This window comes from Thermobia domestica, chromosome 11, assembly GCF_964235325.1.
Source record: "Thermobia domestica chromosome 11, izTheDome1.hap1.1, whole genome shotgun sequence".
Classification (NCBI taxonomy): Eukaryota; Metazoa; Arthropoda; class Insecta; order Zygentoma; family Lepismatidae; genus Thermobia; species Thermobia domestica.
Window position 1 is genome coordinate 186,142,550 of NC_137464.1, and position 26,364 is coordinate 186,168,913.

Consider the following 26,364-nt stretch of genomic DNA (forward strand, 5'->3'; position numbering starts at 1 on the left):
CAAGTAAAGTTGAATCGGTACCACTCTGAAATGTGGAACTGTCCCAACTAATACCAGAGATCTCACCGTATCTTTGAATGTTCCTTGTGGTGTTCTAAAATTGTTTTCTCTTCGTCTTTCCTTCAATTGAAGTATGTATCCTATCTAATCTAAAACATACGTTGGTATTTAAAGATAGAAAAACTTCTACAACGTAATATAGACTATATACCTAATCCACTTTAACAATAAGTCAAAATTCAATCATTTTTATGCATATTGTTTGAGTTTTAAAATAATGATTTTGTTGTTAGGTAAATGTAAACGAGAATGAATTTTTTGTTCAGGTATTGCGTCGAAAAACAATTTTCTGCTAACCGGGGAAATGAAATTTTCTGCTGATGAAATATGGATGAAATACAATTTTCTGCTCTAACTGATAATATAATAAGGTATTTCACAATCATAAATTTAGTTTATAGTAGTATTCTTTTGTCCGATAGGCTCTTAACATTTCAATAGTTTAATTACTCATTGGAAACTTGTAATTTTTATATCAAAAGCGATGGCCATTGGAATGCATAGTAGCGTTAGAAATAATTAGCCTACCTCCTCTGTTTAAAAGACTATTCTCACAACTATACAAATGACAACTGAGTGGTTTCCAACAAGTACATATCTTAAATAAGTAAGGAAATTAACATTTCTTCAACTATGTTTCTTTTCGGAGGATAAGACCACAAGAATTCATAGAAAGAAGTGCTTAGATACTATTCTTCTCCAGTACTTTCAACTAATATTTGTCTCCGTGTTTTAACTATAGTTTTGTGACAGAAAATTCTATTATAGAATAATGGAAATTTATTAATTACTCCTCCCTACAATTACATTGTTCTACACGCGTTATATTACATAGATGAAAGGTCTCAGCTTAAACTAATTTCTAGGTGTCAAATACAAAAAAAAAAAAAAAAAAAAACCGTTAAAAATGTTCGACTGGATCTTATGACCAGAAGGACCTACGGGACGTCAAATCCTTCTAATGTATCCATGGCCCTACCTAAAATTACTGTTATTCATCGAAAAAGCCTAGGAATCTGGTTGCGTCGGGTATCTTCTGACATCCTTTTGCCTCCCCACTTTAAACGTTGCATCTAGCATGGGGTTACTGACTTTAGTGATGAGTATTGGTTCGTTGTATAGAAGAAAGTAGCTTTTTATTGAAATAGATCCCTTAAACGTAAAAAACAAAAACTAAAATTAAGACTGCTACATTCCTCGACTTATACTTTTCAACGTCTTGGCTTTTTAGATTTCCGTTTGTAGTTTACTTCTCTACCTTCCTTTCTAATACCCCAACAGAAATTAGTTAATATTGCTGCACTCCACTTTCCTATCTTATTTCTATTGTTGCAATTTCTTTGAGGAAGCATTCACCATCCTCACCAGCATAAATAAAATATAAGGAGTTTTACTAGTATACGTTTTAACTAGTTATTACTTCAAAATGTATAGCCGCAGTGGTGATTGCAGTGGTTGGTTTGATGGGAAATTCAACCGCGGAGTTTTCAGATTCCCCATCTTGAGCATTTTTCCGATACTGTTCGACGTCGAAAGTATTTTCAGTGTACTCGTTCATCCCCCACGTATTCAAACTCCCCGGAGTAATTTACGAAATCAGTACAGTATGAACGTTTCCCAAAGAAGCCCACAACAACGAGCGCCTTTGGCAAGCGTGATACCCCTACCAGTGAGTAGGTAATACATAATCAGACATGGTAAACACATATATTACTTTGTAAGATTAACTTAAGTATTTGTGGTCTAACTGAATTTTCGTAATAATTAGTTTGCTAGAAGTAACAGTATTTTCTTTTATTAAAATGTCATGTTAGGTAAATATTTTAAAAATCTGTGTATTATCATGTCTAATTATGGGGGACGGGTAGCCACAGTGATTCTCTTTCACGTGTTTTAACGGATAAATAAATGTTTTTATTCATGTCTCATATTCTTTCGTAAGCGAAATTAACCTTTTGTATAGAAAAGTTAGATAACGTTTGTTGTTAATATTTTAATCACCTTTCTCAGCACGTAATACATGTTATTTGAACCTAGACATCCACGGCTTGAGACCCGAACGACATCAACTTTCATTCGGAATTCAGTGCCCTTTCGCGAATGACTCTAACGTCTTAGCTTTCTGTGCCCACCATCCTTGAGTTGATCCCCAGTGAGAGCGTTTGTCACGAACACAAGTCCATGTACGATTCGAATTGAACTTTGAGTATTAGGTTTTGTCTCAAGTTTCACTGCAGACAAGAGGTGTTAAATTTTAACAAATCAATCAAATCATGAATAAAACTTGTGCTTCTAGCATAAAAGGGAGAACCTTACTATTTAGTCGTGTGTTACCACAGTATAGTTAATTAATCGCTTCTACAATTTTCTAATTACGCAACGGTTAACATAATTAATGTAAATTTCTAAATTAAAAGCTGTTGGCAAGTTCAGCGTTGAATCACAATAGTTCTCCAGCATACCATCCATAAACGTCCACATAGATTAAAAATTGTTTGAAGACTTCAGTGGCGTAAGTAGAATTTCGTCAAATGGAAAAGGTCCAACCACTCAATTTCATTTAGTTTTAATACAAACGTATTACTATATACGTCTTAATATAGTACATGTTTATTTTTTATAATATTTTGTTCAATGGGGAGAGTTTAAGCTCCGAAGCATCATACATCACCGGTAGAACAAGTGTATATGCGGTTCTAATGAACTTGTCGTTAGAGAGCATTGAAACAAAATGAAAAGCTCATCACCGAGAGAAATGAACTATGTATGGTGTGTTTCTTAATTTATATACTACTCCCGTATATCCACGAAATCAATTGTTTGCCCAAAAGACAAATTAGATTTTTTTTTCAGAGGATGTATTCACTTCATGTTAGCTTAACATTAGCAAACAACGCTGAAAATGAATTCAATTTGCAAATTGTGGTACAATAGGCGGAAATGTGTTGCATCTTGCAATACTGTGCCTGTTGACTTGGAGCATATCCGTTACCAACATATTCTCTGGTTATTGAAAGAAATTAACTATGTAAACAAAAGAAACCTCTAGTAGCCAATAGTAAGCCCTTGTAGCCAATAATATCTAAGAGTAAAAGTACAACATTCTAATAATCGCACCTAGTAAATGTTAAGGTTATTATAAGGAATCCGCTTCAAGCACTGCAACCACTGGACCTTTCGAGGTAGGCCAGAATTTCCAGCTGTACAGATTTTCGTCGAATTAACCAGAAATTCTACGGCTTTTTCTGGAGGAATATTTTTGTTCACCGGGACGGTTGAAATTCCAGAATTCAATCTTTCGTCCCTTGAACAATGAATATTCAAAGATATGTTATTTTGTTATATTGCAGTTTACTTCATAACCATTTTAAATGTTGAAATTCTGATTTTATAATCGTTATCAGCGACCTTAAATATTTGATGAAACTATAAGGACGTACACCGCTTATCGCAATCGCAAATCTCAGGAAAGAAACTTAAAAATTCAACTGCGCTTACTGATCTTCCTATCACGAGCAGTTGTGTTTGTAACTAAGAGAAACAGTTGGTATACCTGTTTTCTGTATCCCATTAAACATTACATTTTACACTTTTTTGAGTCGAATAATCCAGAACGCAATGCATTTCTTTTTGTGTTTGGGATGTAATGATGCGAAATGTAATTTTTCATAAATGTGTACATTTCTTGAACCAATTCTGTGAAAATATAAATCACAGATCTTGAAGTTACAAAAATATCAGTAAGAATATTCCTAATGTTAGAAATGTAGCTTTATTATTGTAATATAGTGTTATTTTTTATACAAATCTCTTTAGTAATAGCCCCTCTCCCCAGAAATGCACAGGCATATTGCCAAATACAAATCCCGGCATGATTTAATCCATATTTGGGAACCCAATTCTGGAATAAAGCTACAGTTACTATATCTATTCATTGTCCACATAAGGCATGGATTGCCTAATAATAACAACAATAATAATAATAATAATTTAAAGGTCATTTCCGAACATTCCTAAACATATAAGTTATTTTGACCTAATTGTACATTTAATTACTTGACGTCTTGACTAATTAATATAGAGATTGATATTATGCATGACGCATGATACTATAGTTCTTGTGCTATTCAATATCCAAAATGTTTCACATTTGTACAATGATGCCAAGTTATGCAGAAGTTCATTGAAGCCGGACAGTGGGCTGAAATCCCAAAAAACCTGGTCAAAATGTGAAAACGTTGTTCAATGACTTCCTTTGAGTTTTACGTCCTACAGTTATGCCGGCTAGGCTAAAAGAGATGATGATGATGACAAATGAATGAAATGGTGGAATGAAGGAAGTGGGAGGAAACGGGAGAATCCCGAGTAAACCCACGCACACGGTGTTTGTCCACCACAATGCTCACTTGGCGCGAGATGGGATAGAACTAGGGACCGAATGCACCAGAGTTGAACGCTCTACCACTGACCCATGGAGTCCAATTTGTATCTGGAGGAACTTGGGGAAGCACATAACCCAGGCGCTGACTACACCATATCTATGAGTGCTGAAGTATTGAAAGTGTGAAGCCTTTAGTTCCCCCCCCCCCCAAAAAAAAAGACGCAATGAAAAATATAATTTTGTCGCATTATTATCTTTTAAAATCCTTAAGAATAACCATGGAAATATTTCAAGAGATTGCAATTATTAATCTTAAAATTGTAATTTCTAAGAATAACCATTACTTCTAGACAAAACAAACCTTTGAACGTAACGCAGAGCTAAAGTGCGGTGTCTATGCGTTTGCAGGTTACAAACAACACGGTCTATCCAACAGAGATTGGAGCAGTGCTTCGGATACTATTCTAAAGCTACCCGCATATTCACCAGAGGAGGGCAGTAAAGCCAAGTCCAGTAAAGGCAGCGTACTGTGAACAGTGGAACTAAGCTTTGTACTGCAAATTTACTCCAGTACATGCTAGATAAATGCCTCTCCAACGCGACGATTCAGACACTTGGTGGATACCTGAGGCCTCTCACCATATCTTCTGCAGCCTACCTCTGCCTCACTTTGCCTGTGCTATCCTCTAGTCAACATTCCGTTAGCCATCCAAGTAGTAAATTTTCGTTCTATATAACCTCACTGTTATTAACTGTTGCCATCAATAACAAAGATTTTGAGTTTTAATAGTCAGCAATGTTAGCACAGGTATAAATCATGAAGACAACTAGAGATTGATTGATTGATTTTGAGTTTAGCATTCCTTTCAGCAGTGAGGCTATATGAGACAGGGGCCTACAGTTGAACGTGGGATACGAACCACATCAAATCCCCCCGGGAATCGAACCCGGATCTTCGACGCTACACTAACTGCTTAGCCAAGAGCTCATAACAACTAAGTAAAAGTAATATTTGAAAAGTTACATTTACCCATCAGCTCATTCAATCAAATCAGTTCCCAAGGTGGGTCCAAGAAGCAAATGAATAGCCGCACATTAAAGGAAGTATAGCGCAAGTAACCTGAGGCAGATGTCATACTGAGAGAGAAACCTGAGTTCACTCACCATATATTAGATACTCTTAATACTCAACTGAGAAAGAATACTGAATTTGTGCCTGGCTTGTAAAGTCGCACGATGAATGAAAGCGTAGAAAGAGTACTAATTTGTTATGTAGGAAATGAACTCATTGGAAATTTACTTATCATTTTCTGACATCTAATTTCAGTCGATGGAAGCCTTCCATGAAAACAACAAAAGTACTTTTAATTTCAGTAATTGCACTGTATATGAAGTATAGATAGATTCTTATATTTTAAAGGAGAATGAGAGATTAAGTATGCTAATGTTCACATCGGGATAAAGAAAATATTCTGTAACAATCTTTATATTGGCTAATACGTTTTACACTATACGTACTTTACTTGCATTGAATACAAATATCGCTAAATTGATATACCGATATTAATACATACTGAACATTAAGAGAGTTGTTTTAAGAAAATAAAAGGTCAATCTTAAAAAGCATGCAATTTGCTTGTTAGGGGAGAAAGGGATAAGGGTGTTAGACATAAAGCGAGTATTAGAACAGACTCGTCGTTAAGCTTTTGTAGGGTTGATCTCGTTATAGATAGGTGACATTTTTCTTTTTGTGAACAGAAGTAGAAAGTTATTATATAACTGTAGTATTTACGGTACTCCCTATTACTATTCTCTGCAGAACAAGTATGATTGTCATAAATAATGTTAGCATGTTTCATAAACTATGATGAATCATTGTTTCAAGTAATACTGATAAACAGATTTAACATTTTCTTAAACAATTCCTCACTGCATGCGATTTGAAATATTATATAAGGTTTAAATGTCCTAGAGGAATTTTCTTCTATCTTTGAAACACATTGATAAGGTTTTCGAATAGAACAGTTAGAAAATTTGAATAAATCAAACATAAAAATAGTCAAAACTAAAAATTACTTTTCTAGTAATAAAAGCTGTTTCACTTTTTCTAAAAGAAATAAGGTCATCGAACAAGAGGATTACAACCTGTGACTGCTAAGCGAATAAAAAAAAAGTTAGTTAACCCTGAGCATTCTCTATAAAATAATTGTTCTGCCCAAGCCTCCAGCCCACTGTATATTATAGATTAACATTGCCCTTAATTAAGAGCTCTAATAACTTCTTTTTAGTTTCTCCATCAACTAACTTGTGGTCACACAATTTACAATGATCAAATCGTAAAATAGTTATGGCCTTGTGCTAATAACAATCAGCAATGCACGATCATGTTAAGTACCATCATGGTACATTTTCAAATAATTAGATTGAAATAATAGAGTTTAAGCAGCGGTTACATCGTCATAATACGTTACTGTGGATATATATACACACATTAAGGCTCAAATCTAAATATGGTTATATACGAGAAGTGATCCGAAAGTAAGGTTACATAGCCTGCAATGAAACATGTATATATTATTTCATACAACCAATACAGCAAACATATATTGTTTATGCATATATATAATCTCTATATCCTTTAAGGCAGGCGTCGCATCGTGGGATCAGTTTGAAGATTCCCTTCTAATAAAAATCTTATATTTGCGTGGAACCCGTCGGGAACAAACTTTCTGGTACGACAAAATGCGCAATGTAACGAACGCTTCCGAACAACATTCCCAATTCTACCATCAGATGCCGTAACGTCATCCTTCTGTTGCCCTGAATCAGGTACTCCATGCGAGCTGCGTGCAAATATGTTGATGCCGTATTGTGTCGGCCATTGCGTTCCTCGTCGTTGACGGTTTCTCTACCAGTCGCAATCTTTCGATATCATTCTGCAACATGTTGACGAGACATTACAGTCTCTCCGCAAACCTCTAGCAGCTGCGAGTGAATTTCAGCCGTGGCTTCATGTTTCGCCCACAGAAATCGAATAACTGAGCGGACTTCTTCGCGAGACCAGTTATCCAAACGAATTTCCATTTCTGTTTGCATACAACTTGCGCAGTATGTGCCGTGTGGCTGAAGCTCTGTACAATTTCCAACTCCATGTATTAAAGTTACCGTACATTCCTCATTCCTCTATGACAGACGAAACTCCAGACATACCGTCATTGTAACCTTAGTTTCTGGTCCCGTAACACTTATTTTATTTTGAAAGAATTAAATTGAATGAATGAAGCTTGTAATTTGAAATTAAACTGTCACGATGAGTTTAATTCTGTAAATAGGGTAAGAACTACTGACATAATTAAACTGTCATGATAAGTTTAATTCTGTAAATAGGTTACGAACTAGTAATATCTATTTGCATCATATAGACAGACCTAGCACTGACATCCATCAACGCGCATGTTTAATATTAGAAAGTAGCAAGACGCACGGATAGGCTCTTCTTTTATAAATAGAATTTGTCATTGAATACAGTCTATTCTGTATGTACTTCCTAGATAAAAAAAAATCTTAATTTAACGTCCCATCACGGTACCCTTTAGACTAAATATAGATATAAATGATAAATATGTAAAGTTTGTAGAATGAGAATGTTGGAGAGATGGGAGAGCCCCGACAGAGTTCTTGGGCACAATGACGTTCACATAACGTTCCTGCAATTAAACAGAAACTATTCGAACAAAAATGAGTCATTGAATCAAGTTTAACTTTTTTCAGCATGAAGACATATGAAACAGAATACACAGTTTTAAATGGGATTAGAACTGATATTCAAGTTTCTATCTGACGCGAATATCGCTCCCAGAAGTTGAACGTGTTATCACGCACACAGAGAGCACACGCATTAGCCATTCGGATACCACGGACTATGGAGAGAGCCTTGTATCCACCCACCCTCACACCCACCATAAATATGCTGTATATGTAGAAACAGAAGGAATATATTTGTATGTTCGTTAACCATAAATTTTACTGTTCCTAAGATTATCTTAACCTTGCTATATTGAGCGTAGGATAGCCAATCTACGCCAAAGAGTATTACAACTAGGAACTTTTAAGTAACGTAAAAAGGACTCATGTTGCATATTGAAACAGGAGTATTCATAGCGTAGTCAAAGGCCCCTCCAAGCTGGGTTCATGATAGAGTTTCCTATAAATCTGTCCGAGCAAGCAGGAGAATGCAAACTGCCAAACTGTGAAATGAAATGAAATATAATCTTTCAGTTTAATGTCCAACTATTATGATCTTTAGATTAACCGAGACGATGACTGAAGGAAGTGGTGATGATGATGATGATGGAAGAATTGGTGGAATAAGAATGCGGGAGGAGACAGGAGGATCCCAAGAAAAACCGGTGGAAACGATGGTTTTCACCACAAACATAGTTGGCTGAAGATAGAACCAGGGGATCCCCACACCAGAGTTATAACTGCTCTATCACTGAGCCACGTTTCTCAAAGCTGCCAGGATCTACTATGTTTCTAAAATCTCAATTATAATATCGCATTAGTTGACTGCGTTACTAAATAAATAATGAAACTGTACTTGCATCAAATCCCACTTATATTCATTGATTACAATACTCTCATATATTTAGCTTAAAAACTCATTTTGTTTCAATAAAATGTGGTTAAACCCAATGTTTGTCGTAACAAAATGCGTGGTAGTAACAGAAGAATACAAATATATACTGCAGAGATTTAACAGTTATTTCAATGTGTACAAGAACATTTTCAGTCTCTTTTCTCGATAGAAAGTTCATAGGTTCGTCTCTCGTGACCATTTATTAGAATGCTTGAAAAGTTTATATGTTTGTGGCCAATCCTTTCGACAATGAGATCTGGAAAATGACAAGTGCTAGAAACGTGCCGTTTTACCTGATTGATACCAAATTTTGTGTAGGTTTGCCAATTCTCATTCAAATTTCCAAAAAAAAAGAAAGAAAGAAAAGAAAAGAAAAAAAGAAAAAAAGAAAAAAAGAAAGAAAAACTTGTCCTTATTTTTCTGTTCAAAATTTTAGGTGTCGTTTTGGCCCTATTGTCCCTTATGAACGGCAAAATGTAAAATATTTACATAGTTCATGAACATGCTTCATGAGTTCATGAACATTTCAGGCGCTTTGTTTTAATCTGAATGAGAAAAAATATGGCAACCTGGCAACTTCGAAGGCTTGTGGACCTACAATGAGATGTACTCGGATATGGAATTATAAGAAAATAATATTTGCCATTGATATATAATCTCTTACTTATCGGAGTTTGCCACAAACTCACCAGAACATTCTATATATTAAAATACTACATTCATATGTTTTTCTATAGCAATTCACTGTCTTTGAGAATCTTCCTGTCCTTTACTTACGTTCGTAAAGGGACATGCACAGATGTAGTGAGAAGCGGGAAGGAGATTCATGCTTATATTAGTGTTGTGTGCTGTGTAAATAGCACAGGTTCAGCTAGTTCTGACTGAAAATATTTAAGATTGCACCTTTGAACACAGTATCTGCTTATCTTCCTATTAAAATTACTTTGTAGTTTGTATCTGATTGTTTCTAGCGCAATAAGCTTAATTGAGAAATAGAAAAGTGTTTTGATGAATGCAATGTAAAACACATACATTGTTATCTAATAAATTATAGTTATTTTTCGATCTTTATGCAAGTTTGTTAACATTGCATGTAACAAAGTCTTTTTTCTTCTTTCTCGTAATGACGTTACGTGTGGTATGTGCAAGTAATGCAAACTCGATTAACTTATCCTTTTTTTCTTGCTTCTTTCATTCATTCACAGGCTGTCTTTAGCAATGTGTGTGCGAGAAAGAAGGCGTAAAAGGAGTAGTGCAATCGGTGAACCACAACGCTTTGTTCCGAACTCAAAAGCTCAGCTGCAGACTTTCGAAGAACACAGCTTGAAGTTAATTAGAAAGAGGGAGGATTAATTGGTCCTGCAGGGAACAGACACGCTCTCACACAAATGGCCGCTAGAATATGTTTTTTTTTCCTTTTCCGTTTACTTTTAAAAATTCGTTCGCAATCAGGAAACGAGAGAATCAATGCACAGATTTAGTAGACCATAATTCATCATTAACCTCAATATTGTCAAGTCCTTACATATAGAGATAACTTGCATATGTGGAATTTCCGTCGTCTCCACGGTTCCTAGAGGCAAGAATTCAGTGAATGTACTTATATAATTCATATTCTGAATGTGTGTATTAACGTTTGTAAAAAATACCACGGTTTCCAAACTGGAGAACACAAGCTATTGACAGAAATAAACCGTGAAATTGTGAATAAAGGTCCATTTTGTAATAAACATTTACAATTAAACACTAAGAAATTTTGTAAATACTACGTGTTTAACTGTTAAATACTTCCCTCTTTCAATGATGCCTATAATAATTTCCTTTTAATCTTCTCTTAACAATAGCATTGAAATTTTTATTGTTGCCAAGGGTTATCGATGTTGCTGAAAGTATTTAAAAGCATAAAAGCTGCATTTAAATAATAAATAGAGTAATTCGGGGGAAAGTGAGCATAGGGGTGATGTGAATAGAGTTAATGTTAATGATACGTGGCAACAAAGGATGATCGGCGCTGACCTTACAAAACTCCTGAGTGTGTAGTATTGAGTTTGAGGCTGACGAAGAATGTAGTGTACAGAGGAAAGAAGCAAACTACTGAATGCAACGAGCACGTACAACAGGGAAGGTAAGTAAATTGGTAGCTTTATTGTTGCTATTGTAATATAAAACAGTAAGAAACAAGGTCAATTCTCTTCTGAAGTAATTGTGTTTTACCCAATACTTGCCCATCAGCACGAGGCGATAATTAGGTATGCATGTATATAGATGTGCCTTAATATATTGCGAACATAAAGCTACAAAATATGATTTGAAAAAAGATCATGAGGTGGGGTGATGTGAATAGTCCTGTTAATCATTTCATATTGTGTGTATGTATGCTCTTCCAAATACTTACACATACCGAACACTGCCTCTCCGGACCATTTTTCCTGAAAGAAACACAGCTGCAAACCACAGTCTCATTTAGGAGAAATCTGGGTTCAAGGCCTATTGGGAACTCAAGTATTGTGCTCTTTCTGCTAAGGTCAAACAACTCAATGCCCCTAGAGCTCCTCCGTGGCTAAGTGGTTAGCGTACGCGCCTTGGGCGTGGGAGACCCGGGTTTGATTTCCGGCGGGAGCTCATGTGGTTCGGGTTCCACGTTAATCAGTAGGTCCACGTCTCATATAGCCTCGCTGCTGAAAGGGACGCTAAACTAAAATCAACTCAACTCAACTCAACTTAATGCCCCTGAGACGGTACTTTGGACACGGTCTCGGGTTGGTACGTGTATTTGCTTCTTAAGCATTTCTACGACAACAGCTAATGTATCTTTACATCATGTAGGTGTTCTTCATTAGCTGTATACTCATTATATAGCAGTCTATATCTTGTTATTTACATTATGTAGAAGACATGTCTTCTCACCACTTCATCCCATGTGTATATTCACTTCACCCTCACGTGTGGGGTGAAGTGAATAATTTACCTTATATTATTTATTTATTTCTGTACACATTACTTCAGACACGACATAAACCATATTGGTATTTTCAGAATGCAGAAAGTTTGCCCTATTCATATGTAATTCTCAATCAGCCATGCTATCATTTCTGTGTAAGATTTTTTTCAACTTTCATGCTTACTATGTTCACTTCCCCCCGAATTACTCTAACTGAATAACAAGTAGTCAAGATTGTATACAGCTATTTAAGTACCCTGTTTCTTACAGTTATTTATCTTAAAATTCTATATTACGAATATTGTAACAGAAAATCGTTAAATCAAATATCATATTTACACAAAATAACTATTCAGTAAGAACTGCGGTTTCATTAAGAAAAAGCTGGTAAAAATAATACTGCACTACTACAGTTATATTAGTGATGATAATTCCCTGGATTTTTTTTTTTTTTGAGCAGAAAACTTTTCTTTTCACGAAAAGTCATCTCACTTTTCTCTTAAGTTATTGCTGTGCTATAAACTTTCTTTCTAACAGAAGTCTCATGAAAAAAGTTACATAAAGTGAAAAATCAAACAATTCTTATTTCTAAAAAAATGTATATATGCTCGAAAAATGTAGTATGTAGTATTCCACAAAATTCTTTTTTGATCACAGAAAGCCGAAATAACACATAATCTTAATTGCCCACTCCTTGTATATGGAACGAAAAAGTAAAAAGAAACAAACAAAAAAACTAACATACATTTAAGGCAAAACAAGAATTGGAACAAATGCTATGAAAAACACAGACCACTCTAAAAACACGAACCACTAAAAACCAAGAATTATCAAACCAAGTCAAAGCAGAAGCGCAGCAGAGGGTTCCGCTCCATAGCACAGAGACGCGATTATAGGAAACAGGTGGGTAAACGTCCATAAGCGAAGATAATGCAAAAACTTTTACACCTCATAAAATACACGCCTTACGTTTTGCACAATTTTGTGACATTTCTTGGTTGTGGATCATCATTTTGCACTGTGAGTTGAGTTCAGCATGAAGTCGTTATGGAGTATTACGTGTTACAGAGCATCTACTTTGAGTATCTTCTTTCTAACTTATAGAACGTGTTAGAGGTAAGAACCCAATATATATTCATTATTTTAACATTAGTATTGTCAAATGAAGTAAGATATAAATTGAGAAAATTTTGAGTAAATATATTCGTACCAAAAATAGACCAATACCCAAATTTAGAATTACCGAAGTCATTTAGAGTCTGAAGCACATAGTTAGCATTCTATTCGTAGATAGGCCTAAGAGACACAAATAATGGAATATTATTTGTAAAAAAAAAAAGGAAAAGCAAAGGTCTGTTACTATGTTATCTTAGTTATTTATTACATTGTATTTTTTAGGTTTCTTTACTCTGTTAAAGTAAGTGATCAGTACGTAGAGATAGTAGGAAGCATTGAATGCATGCAAATGTTCTCCAAAATATTACAAAATAAAAATATAAGCAAAAAACGAAATATAACTCGATTGGGAATATCCTGGAAATGGTGTTTTAAAGGGATTTTGTTTGTGTTTTTGTAGCTGTTTAAACAGGAAATTGATGTAGTTTCCAGGAAAAGAACTGGACCAAGGAACAAAGTAGAGTAGAATGTAGCACGTTCTTGTATTATATCTACTGTCTATATTTTCTGGCAAGCATATATTGGCTTCTGTAATCGAAATATTTTACACAAATATAGAAACAAACAGAAATCCTTCTGTTGAGATTAGAAACCCTGAATGTATGGTAAAATACAGAAGCTGATTTTAGAAGTGTTAGCATAGCTGTTAGAACGTGCCGTTGATGTGATGTTGCCGTCGTGTTAGATGTTGGGATGGCATAACATTTTAGAAGTGTTATTCTTAATGTTACAATTTACGAATCCCAACCTCTCTTTTACCCCCCCCCCTCCCAAAAATATCAAACTTTACTTTTTTGCCTAATTTTTCTTCTTTTCTTTCTTTTATTAAGTAATAGAGCAGCGTTTCCCAACCTTTTTCAACTTGCGGCACACTACAGGTGTAACTTGAATTCTCGCGGCACACTCATATAGAAATTATTATTATTTGTAAATATAAAATATAGTGGTAATTTTTTCTTTGATTACTGATCTCCTTCTTACAGAGAAGAAAGCTCGATCACTGATTTCCCCCCGTGGTAAATCATTATGCTTATTTTTTCATTCTAATTTTAAAATAGAAAACAACTGCAATGAGATATGAGACCAAGGCTTTTAAAAATACACTTTTTCCTGAAAACTGTATCCAACCTTTCACTAAGAAGGAAGATCACTAAATAACGAATGAACAAACAAATCTCTTTTACTTTTAAACCACAAATGTAGGTAATTTGTATGCATGTTTGCTTTGTCGAAAGGACTGAATGCATTTTAAAATTTCAAGTTACGAAATAGTCTGCAACAATAAAGAAGAAATAATGGCCATAACAATGATAACAAATACTATTTTCAACATTAAAAATGTACAGAAAAGTAACAGTGTGAAACTCAAAATTGTAGATTCATAGTAGAGGTTCGTGTTAATGGTAAATACAAATATACATTTTTCCAATGTCTTGCAATTTGATTGCTATAGAACTAATAATTTTGTTTCGATTTTCTCGCGGCACACTAGCGGCCAATTCGCGGCACACCAGTGTGCCGCGGCACACCGCTTGGGAAACGCTGTAATAGAGTATCTGTCACATTTTAAAATTAATAAAAATTGAAACCTAATAATACGGAAGTTAATAATGTTAAGTTTCTCTTTAAATACAACGTCTTCAAAGCAGATAAATCACTGTTATGATAAATTTTATTATGGATGGGAACCAGAGCTGTTAACCTCAAAGAATAAAATTGTCATCTTTAATTTTAATTAAAATTTCGTCTTTTGACTTTAAAATTATCGTATATTCGTTATGGGAGATAATTATAAAAAAAAACAAGTATAATACTATTAATAGTAGCAATAATATGTGATAAACGTACCTACTAATCTTCTGTTTCGAACTCCAAATCAGCGTCACTATACTCGCCATTTTTAAAATCCTTATTAACACTATTCTGAAAAACATTTCCACCCTTTCGTAAATGTAATTGAATCTAAAAAATGTATGCAGTGTTGCCATATGGCAATTGTCAAATTGTTATTGATTTATTTTAGCGGGAATTACTGTTAAAAGCCTCTGCGTGTGTGCTTTATAATTACTTAATGCACATCTGCAATTTATTTCCACATTCCCAAAACTGCATAAAGTTGTGTGGTTCTAAAATGATCGTATATTCACCTACGTATTATTGCAAGGGCATTGTCGTAAATTATTGTGTATTACGATAAGGGATCGTATTGGTGGCAAGCCTGATGGAAACGTCAGGGAAAGTAAGCATTACTTCAATAGATAGCAGAGACGTTATGTGTAGTTACTTGACTGCAGAATATTAAATAACAATAAAAAACTAAAAAAAGAAAACTTTCACTAACAAAAACAGTGTTTTTATAAAATATACTGAAAAGAGGGCATTTATTTATTTATTTATTGTAAGAGAAAACGAAGAAAGGTAATAATAAAATTACACTGACCAAAGCACTAAACACACAAATATGAATCAAAAGCCTTGCAATTTTCTGGTACACAAATCTGTGTTTGTATTTATTACAGTACAATGAAAACATTACCATTCAAAGTGTAGCCCCTCATCTTAGACTGTCTGCAATCAACTTCCTGCCACTTCCTCAATTCCTCGTTGATACCATCCTGTCCTTAGAGACAAAGATCTCAGTCACCGGTGTTTCCATCTCCTACTGCTGGGAAATGCATCGTGATATCGGTAAGTGACGTTATAAACTGAAACAAACTGAAACAAGTAGTAATTCGAAGGAGAGAAGTCAGGACTATATACCGGCTTTAACATCTGTTCAATGCCATCAATTGCCTGAAATTTTCGTTGTATTTTTCAATCTGACTGTGTCATTGCTTTATACTGTTGTAGCAGGACACGCTTTTAATTCACAATTGCATTATATTTTTAGCGTAGTATAGGATATATATTCTCAAATCATTCGCAGGAAAGGTCTACATAGAAGTTACAACCGTTAGGAAGGAACTCGAAGTGATTTACACATTGGTAATTTCAGCATAAACACAGTGTTACTATATGCTTGAAATGGCCGTGTTTAATGACTGGTTCAGGAATTTGTCCATTCTTCAAACACTGTTCTTTTTATATTCGGATTTAGTAAAACGACCCACTTCTCGTTGTATGTGACAATCAGTTTCTAGACACACACATCACGTAAATTTTGCAGCAGTTATTGGCACATACTAACTCTCCGCTGTATCTGAGCTCGAGTCAACGCACGTAGCACAATACGGCAGTGAATATCCTCAGTTTGTGAAGTTGACTATAATGAACTAGAACATGCCGAGTTAATTTAAAAATCCCCATGTGTTGGCGAACGGAGTTTCCTCAATTGCGTATCGTATAACGTCAGAATCTGTTAACCTGGGTCTACTTTAGCTTGGCTGACACTTTTACAACCTGCACAAAACATCTGAAACCAAGAAATTGCTATGCTGTGGTTCACTTAACATTTTCCTTTTACATGGCGGAGATTGTGTTTTGCTTCTGCAGCGTTATGCCCATGTTCGAACGCATAACAGTTAACGTATCATGTGTTGTTGACCACCCATCTTCACTGGCTGGAACCCAATGTGACATCTTTTGAATCATTCCCATGGCTTTCAAGCGTTTGGAGACTGTTGTTTGATCAACGCCTAATGCTGCTGCAAGTTGTTCCTGCGTTTGACACGAATCCTGCTCGAGCAATGCTGTCAATTCTTCGTCTTGAAATTTTTTTGGCTGTCCAGCTCGCTCTTGGTCTGCCAAGCCGAAATCACCACTTCTAAACCGTGCAAACCACTTCTGACACGTTCGCTCAGCTAGAGCATGGTCACCATACACTTCCACCAAAATACGATGACTTTCAGTCGCACTTTTCTGCATGTTAAAGTAATGCAGCAGGACACCCCGCAAAAACACTTTATCAGGCACAAATTGCGCCATGTTCACTTAACTACAAACTGGTGTTGTTGACGCTTTAATCCACTGCCCTATACTACGAACGATACGCGATGACTGGGGTTTGCAATACATGTGTGGATATACGGAACTGTGGGACGCTCCGTTCGTTGCGCCACCTCTTGTCCACCCTCACGAATTAATTCCTAGACCAATATATATATATATATATATATATATATATATATATATATATATATATATATATATAATTTTAGTACATTTTATGAAAGCATAGTTTTATCCGTGGTTATTATTTATTTTAATTTCTAGATAAACTTAGAGACGTTAAAACGAATCCACACACTTCTTAATTTAGATTATAAAATGAGATATTACAGCCTCACTTGATATTTCATGTTCTGGATTCTTGCTTGCTACTCCAAAGTGGAAGAAGAAAGGGACGATTTCATCTCTCTTCAGGTGTGTGTTTTAGCAACTTCCTGCGTCTTGTTTTCTATGGTTTTCCACCTTCATTATTAAAGGCAATCTCTAGTTTTATGATTTGGGATTAGGAAAAGATAAAAAATGGCCATGAACCTTACTTGATGAAGTTGTGAAAGAAAGAAATACTGACTACAAAACTTTGTTAATGAACTGTTCTTAGACCAAAGTTTACTAGAAAGATTTTCTCTTGTCCATACCCATTCCCAATACACTTAATTATCTTGGAATCTGAAGCTAGTAAGGAAAATGGTCATCCTCTCGTTCTACAAGATTAATCTATGTGGGTAGGTATAAAACATGATCCTAATCAAGATAAAAGCCTTTCGTATAAATTGATAGAATAATGCACTCCTTCAACTATAAGGTGTCACAAATTCTTTAAAGTAAATATTTACAGTAATTCAAGTTAGTTGCTGTATGGAACTTAACTATAACAGTATAGGAACAGGAGGATCAGTTAAAGTTTTATTATCTTTTAGGAAGATAATGGATAAAGATTCACTACGGATATAAGCAGAATGTCACATTCTTTATAAATATTTCGTAACAACACACGGCAGAATTTTTGGTATAACAACACAGGCCCGTCTGTGAGACTTCCTCTTGAATTTACAATCGTTATTAACCAATGTTTGTACTGAACACTAAGAATTGTGCATTTTTATTCTCTGTCAATGTTTACTTAACAAAATAAGTGCAAATAGCCGTTAGAAAATTTGTTACGTGATAACTATTACAAATACAAAATACATTGTCCAAAACTTTTGCCTATTTTGATAGTATTATATTACTATTAAAAAAAAACACTTTTACTATAGTCCAGAGGAACAACATGATCCACATGAAAACAATCAAAGGATCCTTTTTATGAAAAATACACAAACTTATAAAAAGGCAAACATTTTAAGAAAAAGACAGGATGTCTAAAAAGTCATGCTTTTCAATAGAAAATTAAACTCTGCTATAAAGTTCAATATTTGAGTTACTATAAACTCTACCAAAGACCAATATCTTTTCCATTTCCGTTGTGTTGTTTTCCAATTTCCGTAAGAAGATTAATTAATGTTCTTAAAAGAAAAACACCACGTTGTTTTGCTTGTTTTTACTTTTTAGTTTGTACAATAGCGACAAATATTAACCGAACACTCATGGTCCGATCATGGTATTTGCATCATGATCCGATGCTAAAGCAAAGTTTTCATCAACTGTCAAATCTGCATCATTTCCTTCTTCTTCCTCCAGCCACTGGGTAACAACATTCCGAAAAGGTGGACCTTTTAAGCTCACAGCAAGCGAAGGACTAGGAACAACATCCATTACGTTACAACACACGCCCGTCTCTCAGACGGCAAGCCAGAATGGAAAATTAATCATGTGATCCCTATAAGAACTATAAACACACTACAGTGAGGTTACAACAGTAGCAGCACAAGGAACGATTAGGTGGTAGTGTCATCTAATTTTACAACAGGAAGAAAGAAAATAGCTAGTGAGTGGTACCTTGAGCGGTCTCCTAGACGGGCATGTGTTGTTGCGGGATATATTACTACACTGTTGATTTATCTAAGGTAAAGTAAGGACAGTTTGTGCGCAAACAAACGAACATGCCTAAAATAGCCAATATTGAAAGTGTATTGTTAAGAATGACACAGTGTGTTGTTGGATCCCTTATATACAATGATAGTTTGACCGCAATTATTATTAAAAGTGATTGTGCTCTTAGTGGTGGTCATGTTTCATTTTGAGCGATCATTCCAACAGGGACAGAGAAGATCGTGCGTATAATAAGTGAGATCGCGCAAGACGGTGATACCATGGAAACAATCTGGTATGATGAAAAAAGTATAAAATATGATTTTTATAAACCGCACACAACTGATAGTGAACTTTTGTATGCTACTGTACGTTACTTTACTTAACGGTATTACGAAAACATAATTATAAACTGTGCTACCAAAAAGAAATGAAACTACTTTGAATTATATAGTTACATACCAGATAAAGCTACATTTAATCAAATAATTTCCACAGGCCCGTATACAGAACACTTAGAATGTTGAGGCCGATATCATTCTGTGGGATCTGAATTTAGTTCACTCTTCTCTCATTCCAACTAACAACTGAAAGCTTCAGAGAGATGAAGGTGGTTGTAGGGATCAGATCCGTAGCCGCCACCTAGCTACAGGCCCGATGAATCTACAGAGAGACAAGTGTAGTTATCGCATATTTTTTGATTACTTTCTAGTATGACGCTTACGAATAATATCTCAATTATCTTGGATGCACGATCTTTCGTATTATTGCAATCAATGAATTCTGCACTCTCTCTCCTACTTTATGATTGCGCGAATTGTCTTATTTGGTTAGAGGATAATGAACCCTCAGGAATTTTCCAGACTAACAGCTAACTATATACAACGCAAGTTCCGACAATGTATTTACTCAAATACACATCACTTTCCGAATATTTGACACCACAACCTTCCGATGAATTAATACCGAATTTTTAGGAAAATATGTGCATTTGCTTCACATCTTTCACGCAAAACATGGAATTCTATTAGAAAGATCACTTGTCACTATCTATTGCTGTTTTCGTTCTTTAACAATCGACGTTTCAACCGAAAATGGTTTATTTAAGCCATTTCCAGTTTAAATAGAACGTTAACGAGGAGATTATACCTATTTTTGACACACAGAATCCATTTAAAACTTTTCGACTTTTATTACCGTTTTTGCTTTATCAGTATCAGTATTAAAACCGGAAATACTAGGAAACTTCTACGACTTCCGTTTACAGTAGAGTTTTCTGAGTTGAGCCGGTATCTTTCTTTGAGATGTTGAATCGATTCCGAAACAGTGCTTGTCGTTGTATATTGTAGCTTTTTATTCTATGACAATCAACGATAAGACCTGAAATAGGTCATTTCTACTACTTCTGGTTTGAGTAGAGGGCTAATGGAGGAGATGGAATCCATCCTTGGAACACTGAATCAATTTCAAGAAACCCTTTTTCGATATATCTTAACATTTTTGCTATACATAAACCAATATCGAAACCTGAAGTACTAAGACATTTTGACAGCTTTCGCTTTCAGAAGAATGTTACAGGTGGTTATAGTGTTTTCTTGAGACGCTGAGTCGATTCAAAAGAAAAATACGGTCCTCGTTAGCTGCTTTTGTTTTACGTCAATAAACGTTAACACTGGAAACGGTTGATGTCTACCACTTTCGATTTGTCTAGAAGGTTAACGAAGATGGAACCTATTTTTAATCGATTAAAAAAAAAAAAAAAACGCTTCTCGACATTTCTTATCATTCTTGGTATGATGACTGTCATCAGACAGACGGACAAACATATTCGTTCTACCTAGGTATAAGACTTCTGGCACTTATGCATAGCTTAGTTCAAAGATCTAACACGGAGAAGTCTCTTTAGAAATATAAAACATTAAAAAAACAATCCTTTCACACTAACTTAAAAAAAAACATTTTTAAAAAAGTTCTTCACACTAACTTAAATTGTTACGAACAAGAGAGTATAATGTATGAAAGTAACCTGAATCTTTTCAGTATAAGGGCCGCGGTGGCTCAGTGGTAGAGCGTTCACCTCTGGTGCATGGGGTCCCGGGTTCAAACCCTGCTCCCGCCAAGTGAACTTTGTGGTGGACGAACACCGTGTGCGTGGGTTTTCTCGGGGTTCTCCCGTTTCCTCCCACTTTCTTCATTCCACCATTTCATTCATTTCTCATAATCACCGTCTCCTTTAGCCTAACCGGCATAACCGTGGGACGTTAAACTCAAAGATTTCATTTCATTTTTTTTCAGTATAACCCCTGTATCTTTATGCAACCATTATCACGCTAAAGTATGTTTAGTTGCCTATAAGCATGTTACTTTGCTGTAATTAACTTTGTATCTTTTAAGGTGTTCCATACTCTAGCTCCAACGACTGCCATCGGATCAAAGTGAAGTTTATGTGGGACTACCAGGAAGGCACATTCTGTCAAAGAAAAGATAAATCGTCAAAATTGATACATCTATATCAACATTATCAGTGAATATAACTGCAAAATATATATTCAAACGGGATGAACTGAGAATCTCTTCCTGTTTTTTCTAATCGGTTAAGAATATTAGAAATAATCATTTTGTGCATGAATGAGATATTTACGAAATATTTTTTTTAAATATTACTCCAAGATAAAGATAAAGATGTTAAGACGTTCCACTATTTAGGAACTTTAATATCCTCGGACGGAAGAAGTGAAAGAGAAGTAAGTTCAAAAATAGCACAGGCTAAACAAGCATTCAATAGGTAAAGAAGACTGCTAATATCAAAAAATATATCGTTGGAAGTTCATAAGCAATTTATTAAGACCTTTGTATGGAGCGTGGCACTTTACTTATCAAAGACGTGGGCATTAGGAAAACCTGAAATACCTAGCTGGAAGCATTTGAAATGTAGTTTTGGTGCATATCATGGACCGATAGGAAAAGAAGTGAATAAGGACGACAGATTATGAAGATAATAGGAGAAAGAGGAAACAGCATTCTTGGCCATATTATTGGGCACTCCAACTGGATCACTGTGTTGATAGAGGGAAAAGCAGAAGATAAACCAAGAAGAGAAATGCCAGAGATACGTAGATGCAATTACGAAGAAGAGAACTTATCAAACTATAAAACAGCTCTCCCAAGGGAGAGAAATGTTTTAAAATTTACATGTTGCTCACTAATCTATGATTGAGAAGAGAAAGAAGAAGACTGTCACTTAATAATTTAATGGACTTCAGTGTTTTTAAACTTTTCTCACTCATAAGACGTTACACAAAGTTAAACTTTCACTAGCGAAGAGACAACATAACTTTGCGAGAAACTAACGGAAACAATATTACAGTGATCGATTAAAATTGGAGGTTCCTACCGAAACAAAAACGTGATGGTCGTGTTGAGCGCACTTTGTATATTGGAAATTACTTTTCCATAACCTTCTCATTAGTGGTGTCGTGTATTTTCTTTCATGTCAATTTGAATGTGGCATTATAATGGGGAATATTTGCGTTGCAATGTTGAAGTAACGAATTTAGAATGATTTACATGTAAAAGCTTAGTTGGGTGTAATATATCACCGCTCTTAGAATCGATCACATCTGAGTGTAATATTAACAATTTAATCAGAAATTCAATTCGTAAGTACTGACATCCTGGATCAAATCCATGTCGAGCTTACCAAACGCGCCAACGTTTATAAACATATTACACAAGAATCTATTTTTCTAATATACGTTACACCATGGCTACACACCACATGGCTATATGGTTATCGTACGCGTCTTCGGTGCGGGAGACCTAGGTTCGATTTCCAACGGAAGCACATGAGTTTCCGTTTCCACGCTAAGCGTTCGACAGACCTCACGCCCTCACTGCTGAAATGAACGCTAAACACTAATCCAACAACAACAGCAGTTACAACAAATAATCCTTACAGAACAGATATTTCCATTGAAATTAACATATGTATTACTCAGAGCATAAACAATGTCAGAGAACTTGTAATGTCCTTAATCAAAAGACTATATTTACACATAAATATATGTTTATACTATTAACTGAATCTATACCTTACTTATCTTCAAAGTAATCAAGTCTATCTACCGTGCCTTTGGATTTGGGTTCTCTTCTTCTTTCATCACACAATCCAATCCATCCAGTGACTCTAGAGATCGACAGTTTACTAACGCGCAACAGATATGGTTAGACGCAGTCTTCAATGAAATGGTTCAATATTACATTCGAAGACCGAACTTAGTGGTCCACAGATCGCCAGTCAACAAAACAGTTGACAGCATGTTATGTTCAGTTTAGATTCCTGATAGAAAAGATGTGTCGAATATGTATTTACCACATCATTATGTTAAAGTAATTGGGTACAAGGCGGAACTCTAAGATGAAGAGAAAATATTTTATAATTATAACACTTACCATAACTTATTAATTTTCTATTATATTTAAATGACTTGAAATAGAAGGTACAGTAAATTTATATTTTATATTATATATTCCATGGAGCAATGTGATTTCAATCAACAATACAAAGTAAAAATTTGGTAACAGTATAGTATGTAATAAACTGTTGACGATGTGCCAGAGATTACAATAGCAGACACTATTCCGTGTTCGAATATCATGAATTGGAAGAGTTTTTAGACAATTTAAATCCGATTCATATAATTGATGATAAAGGCAAGTAGGTATAGAAGATGGGTGAATAACTAGTACGTTGACTGAGATTACAATAAGACGTTCATGATAATTATTCAATATATTTTGTAGATCTAGAAATAGCTTATGTTTTCTTCATGTTTGTGAGAATGTCCCAGGAAGAAAATGAACCAATCAACGACATGACAGAGATAAATATCGATTTTCTCGGTGCTCTCACTTTATTCTATTTTATACTTAACTTCTTTTACTTTAATATTTTATATTCATTTAATTTTATATATCAATATCATTTAAAACATTACACGTAGTTTTAACTTGTTCATTAATAACTTTTATTTTATTCTTGTAATAAATATCTACTTCTCTTCTCTTTCGCAGCACACGGCAAAATATAACGTGGATTAACTGTGTTAACTCTATATTCAACTAGTTACATAATCCTCTATCTTACTTCAAAACGTCATAATACACTTTTGTCGTATTGTTTCCCAACTGAATGTAAAATATTAGTTACAAAATAAATATGATACTTAAATGACATACTAACATCCTTTCTTGCCTAGCTAATATTTGGCCCTCAATTCAATTTTAAAATCTTGAGTTAGATTTCCTAACGATGATACAAACCTGTTTGGTTATATGGTACATTTATACTATTATCGGTACCATTATGTCAGGGAGATAATTCCATAGTTCAAGCAAACTACTAATAGAACACATTGGAATGTTTAACCATTATGACATTAAAATGTTCCAATAACCATTGAAATGTAGATCAAATGTAAAGATTGATTATAAAATCTTATTCAGTGTCAATCAAAATTACAATTTTTACCAGTTTTATAAATCTGCAATCTTATTAAAATTAAAATATACAAGATTTGTTATTTTGTCCCTCTAGTATAGCAGACATTTGTGTTGCATTCTTCGTCATTAACGGTGTTATCAATAAGTGCACCGAACATCTACCAGTACCTGTGTGCTGAAAATGTGCAAATTAGAATTAGTTGTTTTAAAAGAAGATTGAATAGTAACTGGTATGGCGGCAAATAATGAATTATATGAATAGTAGTCCAGATGTAATATGAGAATGACTGTTAATTGAATTATGTATAAATTCATTAATTATCGTTTTGAGTGAAAGATAAGGTCTGCCGCCATTTGCATTTTATAAAGTGGTACGATCAAAATGTCGAGTTACCTCAAGCATTACTATATATTACGATATTATATATGAAATGAGAAAATGTTATGTATAAGTAAGTCGTAATCAGGAAAGAAGAATGTCATAATCGAGAATTGTATAAATTGTCAAAATCATGGAAATATCAAAACCGTGAAATGAGTTCGGGCAGTGAGCGGGTCAGGTACCCAGACGCTCTGGGAATAAAAATTGTTGGAAAATGGGAAATTTGTAATAAAAGATAAAGCATATAAAATATGAATGTGTGTACCTGAATTTGCGGGAAAAGGAGAAAAATGAAAATGAAAATTTTGAGTTTTATGTTATGTCGGTTAGGCTAAAGGAGACGGTGATGATGATAGATGAATGAAATGGTGGAATGAAGAAAGTGGGAGGAAACGGGAGAACCCCGAGAAAACCCACGCACACGGTGTTTGTCCACAACAAAGTACTTGCGAGAAAAGGAGAATATGTGTATGCAGTGACATTAGTAAAATATCCCACTTAACACCCTTAATCCACGCAGCACCACAAGTTTACACTTCGGCTGCCACTGTCAAACTCAACTCTCTCATCGCAGACATTTGGAAGCGTATCACTTGGAACATATTTCAGACTTTTTCTTTTCTCTTTTTAAGGCATTTGCAGGTTTTGTATTATACGTTTAGCTACACACAAATACCCAACAATAGAATAAAATTATGTTACGATAAATTAGCAATCAGAACCGAAAATTATTAACACATGCAGTAGAATTCGTAAGAATTGTCAAGAAAAATATAAATAATATTTTAACCGTGAAACCACCGGAGGCGCGGAGGCAAGTGACGGAGCCTAACAAATTTTGAAACGCTCACTTGGAAAGTCGTCTTCATTTCCTCCATAAATAAAGGTTTTTTTTAAAAAAAAATAGTGATTAATTGATTTTCTGTTAATGCAGATACCGGTACTTCAGAAGAATTATTCAGATATTGATATACATTTCGAAACAGTACAGATTTTATAAAATAATTAGCAACTAGATTTCTCAACAGAAAATGCCTTCACATTTTCTGTTAATGCCAAGTTGTAAAGTACAGAGTGATCCAAAAATCGATATACTAATGATAATGTGAGGTGATGAGGGCTGAATATAATAGTGTAGTAATATTTAAAAGTTATATTGTCTCTATTAGTATGACTCCCCATCCTGGTTGAAAATACAGTCGCCCAATGATTGGAAGATTGTAAGAAAGTGGAAGGAAGGAGACCAATAGGAGGTGCAGTCTCATATGGTTTGACAACAAGGATAGTGAAGTAAAGGTGAAGAACTGCAACCAACGACAACCAGGAAAACTTTAAATCTGTGCTTGGTTCAGGCATTGCACACG

General features: G+C 34.8%; 1 long non-coding RNA gene across 1 annotated transcript; it reads left to right on the forward strand.

Annotated features, from left to right (window-relative positions):
- Positions 1 to 284: 284 nt before the first annotated feature.
- LOC145663716 (uncharacterized) lies at positions 285 to 10,843 on the forward strand. Its single transcript, XR_014127245.1, has 2 exons — positions 285 to 431; positions 10,286 to 10,843. It is a non-coding gene; the product is annotated as an uncharacterized LOC145663716 (long non-coding RNA).
- The last annotated feature ends 15,521 nt before the right edge of the window (positions 10,844 to 26,364 follow it).